Source organism: Schistocerca cancellata, chromosome 4 (genome assembly GCF_023864275.1).
Source record: "Schistocerca cancellata isolate TAMUIC-IGC-003103 chromosome 4, iqSchCanc2.1, whole genome shotgun sequence".
In the NCBI taxonomy this organism is placed as follows: Eukaryota; Metazoa; Arthropoda; class Insecta; order Orthoptera; family Acrididae; genus Schistocerca; species Schistocerca cancellata.
Genome location: NC_064629.1, coordinates 913,007,325 through 913,012,237, shown reverse-complemented (window position 1 = coordinate 913,012,237; position 4,913 = coordinate 913,007,325). Strand labels below are relative to the sequence as shown.

The 4,913-nt window shown below is 46.1% G+C and overlaps 1 pseudogene; it reads left to right on the top strand.

The window, feature by feature from the left end:
• Nucleotides 1–667: 667 nt before the first annotated feature.
• LOC126186007 (5S ribosomal RNA) lies at nucleotides 668–785 on the top strand (annotated as a pseudogene).
• Nucleotides 786–4,913: the final 4,128 nt, after the last annotated feature.

Genomic DNA, 4,913 nt, shown 5'->3' with positions numbered 1-4,913 from the left:
TTCTTCTTTTAATATTAAGCTACATTCACTATGATGAGGAATACTGTTATCCTCGAATATAATTGGCATTAATAATATGTTATTTACTTTGTAAAGATGTTACACATTATTTATTCTGTTTTGTTTTTATGCTCATCTGTGAAGTTGATGTTTTGCAAGTTATTCTGATCTTTTATGTATGTACTCATGTCATAATTCCTGTAACACTGATGTATATGTTTATTTCTATTCTTTTGTAAAGCCCCTATTACTACGAACGTTATCTGTATTGTTATGATCTTTAATGATGTATTTTGTACCTTTGTTATTGTATTTTTATGTTATAAAATTGTAATTGACACCAGTTCATCTAATTAAGTAACTTGTAAGTTACATTTCACTGCACACTTTTCTGTTGGTCATAGTAATGCACAATATGTGAGAAGTAGGGACTGTTAGTGTTTGCATGTGTGTTAATAATTCAGCAAGGGGCTGGATAACAGCATTGCTGGTTTTAAGGACAATTCCAAAAACTTTGTGAGTGCACAAGTGGTGGTTATGGACTTGCTATTGAATTGCATGAAAGAGATTACTACGTAACATGACATTAATCATTACGATGTTTTCAAACTTAAATCACATTATTTGGTAATGTTAAAGGGGGTGTGTGTGTAATGCACAATGGATGGCCAAGGGCTTTGCTGCAGTGGTAACACCGGTTCCCGTCAGATCACCGAAGTTAAGTGCTGTCGGGTTGGGCCAGCACTTGGATGGGTGACCGTCCGGTCGGCCGAGCGCTGTTGGCAAGTGCAGTGCACTCAGCCCTTGTGAGGCAAACTTGATTGGGAAGTAGCAGCTCCGGTCTCGGAAACTGACATACGGCCGGGACGCATGTGGGCTGAGGGTGACACGGCAATCGGTCGGTACCGCTGGGTCCACCAGGGCCTTGTGGACGGAATTTACGTTACGTTTCACATACTGCACGATGGCAATGATTCTTCATCTTAAGAAAAACTATAATTTTGCTTTTGTTTGACCTCACCGTGGGTCAATTAACAAAACAAGTTTGTTCTAATGCTTGCAGTACTTCATCGTATCAGTCAAAAACTTTTTTGTAAGTCTGCTGTGAGTTCCCAAGATTTTGGTGAAGAAATGACGATATTCCTATATTCTGTCAGATACTCGTCCATCATTTGTTAAATCCTCGGTCAAATATTTTCCTTTGCCTTCCATTTTCACATTTGTTATGGAAATAATAATAAATATAATACGGTGAGCATTATTTCGGTTTATTCGCAGAGTAAGTAACGTAAAATTAGAAAATTAAAGAAATGTTTTGCGTGGGACTTAACCTCACGACCACTGGCTGACCCTTATGTACTACACTCCTGGAAATTGAAATAAGAACACCGTGAATTCATTGTCCCTTGAAGAGGAAACTTTATTGACACATTCCTGGGGTCAGATACATCACATGATCACACTGACAGAACCACAGGCACATAGACACAGGCAACAGAGCATGCACAATGTCGGCACTAGTACAGTGTATATCCACCTTTCGCAGCAATGCAGGCTGCTATTCTCCCATGGAGACGATCGTAGAGATGCTGGATGTAGTCCTGTGGAACGGCTTGCCATGCCATTTCCACCTGGCGCCTCAGTTGGACCAGCGTTCGTGCTGGACGTGCAGACCGCGTAAGACGACGCTTCATCCAGTCCCAAACATGCTCAATGGGGGACAGATCCGGAGATCTTGCTGGCCAGGGTAGTTGACTTACACCTTCTAGAGCACGTTGGGTGGCACGGGATACATGCGGACGTGCATTGTCCTGTTGGAACAGCAAGTTCCCTTGCCGGTCTAGGAATGGTAGAACGATGGGTTCGATGACGGTTTGGATGTACCGTGCACTATTCAGTGTCCCCTCGACGATCACCAGTGGTGTACGGCCAGTGTAGGAGTTCGCTCCCCACACCATGATGCCGGGTGTTGGCCCTGTGTGCCTCGGTCGTATGCAGTCCTGATTGTGGCGCTCACCTGCACGGCGCCAAACACGCATACGACCATCATTGGCTCCAAGGCAGAAGCAACTCGCATCGCTGAAGACGACACGTCTCCATTCGTCCCTCCATTCACGCCTGTCGCGACACCACTGGAGGCGGGCTGCACGATGTTGGGGCGTGAGCGGAAGACGGCCTAACGGTGTGCGGGACCGTAGCCCAGCTTCATAGAGACGGTTGCGAATGGTCCTCGCCGATACCCCAGGAGCAACAGTGTCCCTAATTTGCTGGGAAGTGGCGGTGCGGTCCCCTACGGCACTGCGTAGGATCCTACGGTCTTGGCGTGCATCCGTGCGTCGCTGCGGTCCGGTCCCAGGTCGACGGGCACGTGCACCTTCCGCCGACCACTGGCGACAACATCGATGTACTGTGGAGACCTCACGCCCCACGTGTTGAGCAATTCGGCGGTACGTCCACTCGGCCTCCCGCATGCCCACTATACGCCCTCGCTCAAAGTCCGTCAACTGCACATACGGTTCACGTCCACGCTGTCGCGGCATGCTACCAGTGTTAAAGACTGCGATGGAGCTCCGTATGCCACGGCAAACTGGCTGACACTGACGGCGGCGGTGCACAAATGCTGCGCAGCTAGCGCCATTCGACGGCCAACACCGCGGTTCCTGGTGTGTCCGCTGTGCCGTGCGTGTGATCATTGCTTGTACAGCCCTCTCGCAGTGTCCGGAGCAAGTATGGTGGGTCTGACACACCGGTGTCAATGTGTTCTTTTTTCCATTTCCAGGAGTGTATTTCGGCAGTGCCAACGGCTGCATGTAAAAGACAATAATACAGATGTCTCATTCCTCGTCCGACCCACGTCAAAAATGCTTTTTTTCCTAAACGATTGGCCATATGGATCTCCCACTTGACTCATTTTCATTTATGGCCAAGTGCAGCGTATAATTGACATGTGAGGGAAATCGGTGAGGACGAGTAGGGACGGTTCCCCTGTTAGCTGTACTAAGTGTACAGGTGTCCAGTGTGCAGCGCGTTAGGACAGCAAGCGTCCACAAGGGGGTGGTGATACACGAACGTACAGCGACAGCGTGCGTCTTCGGTACTTGAGCTCTCTCCTGTGCAGACTGACGTGGAATAATGGATCAAACTGGCAGAAAAGATACTTTGATGTTTACTTTTGATGAGAGTTTTCCTAGACAAAACTCATTTGAAAAGAGATGGTAATGCTAGTGACGTAGCAGTTATGCATTCAGGACGTACCATCCGCACAGTCAAGAATTTACAGCAGAGCTGTTAAATGGTGCAATATCTTCCTATGGTAAGGTGCCCTCTAATTCTGTAGAACGGTGGTTTAATGTTCATAAATTCCCGGTAGTTAACGGTGTGAGGTAGGTTAAGATAGACCTTCAGAAGAACATGTCTCGCTATATCACAGTCGGTGGACATTGTGCAATAGAAACATACGACTAGCAGCCACGCACATGAGCTGTCTGTGGCTCGCCGGGCCATGTTCGCGCAGAGTGCATACAACGCGTGCGACACTGTAGCTATAGACGTACAAATCCCGACACAGCAGTCGAATTTGAACGCTGAAAAGAAAGAAACTTGAAAGGGAGCTGTGCTAAAAAGAAGTGGAGATTGGCACACCAGGGTGCTAATGACGTAGCGTCACTATTTCGAGGAAAAGCAATAAGGATTAGTTGCAAGTTCATCCAGGAAACTTCTGAAATCGTGACTCCAGCCAACTTTCATCAAGCCAGATGGACGGCGATGTGACAGACTCACTCTGAACGATTACGTACCAAGAGGTGCTTGTTTTGGCTGTAAGAAGACCTCGCTACACCAACCGACAGATCACCGTGAGTCAGAAAAATCAGAAAACACGTCGCACCGGGTCACAAAACCAAGTAAATGGGCGGAAGGAGTGGAGGGAACTGGTGTGAATAACAACATGCTTGAGATCCCGAACACTGTTGAAGAATAATTGTGATCACAAAAGGAAAAGCACACATCAACAACGGAGATAACTGTCAGATAGCCGGCCGGGGTGGCCAAGCCGTTAAAGGCGCTACAGTCTGGAACCGCGCGACCGCTACGGTCGCAGGTTCGAATCCTGCCTCGGGCATGGATGTGTGTGATGTCCTTAGGTTAGTTAGGTTTAAGTACTTCTAAGTTCTAGGGGCTGATGACCTTAGAGGTTAAGTCCCATAGTGCTCAGAGCCATTTGAACCATTTTGAACTGTCAGATATGTGATACGCATAATTAGTTATATATTTCGTTCCGAAGACGGAGAAACAAACTACCAAGCTTTTGGCTCATGAGTGTACAAGTACATCCATTTTAATAATATGTATGGATTCCATCGCGTTTTCTGTGGGAAATCAGTTGCACATAATCGAGGAAAACAGCAAGTAGCTGAACCAGAAAAACGTGACTCTTATGGGGGAAAACAAATTAATAAGGATTCGAACATGGGACGCTGACATATAAAGCCTGCAGGTTGTTTATTTCACTACAGTACTATTTACGAACTTAAATCTGTTGAGTTAACATGCACTGCGTCTAAAGATAATACTAACGTATTCTATTTGCAGAAAAGTTATTGGGCCTTGGTTAAACAGATATTGAGTACTGACAAGATCGGTTTCGAATTATTTTTGAAGTAATATTTCCTCGTCTGTATGTTTCTAAGGGAAACAGAAAAATGTTGCATGTTGTGTTTCGTTCATGTCACTGGTGTACCGGTTTAACTCCTGCTGCGATTTCTGTCGGCAAATTATTATGCTGTTAAGTGTACTTTCAACTCGACAGATAAACTTCCACCAGAAGCTAGCGTCCCCTATTCGATGAAGAGTCTACTTTAGTTACGTTTATCGGCCACCGAGATCACCAGATGTTACTACATTACTGTTTTGCC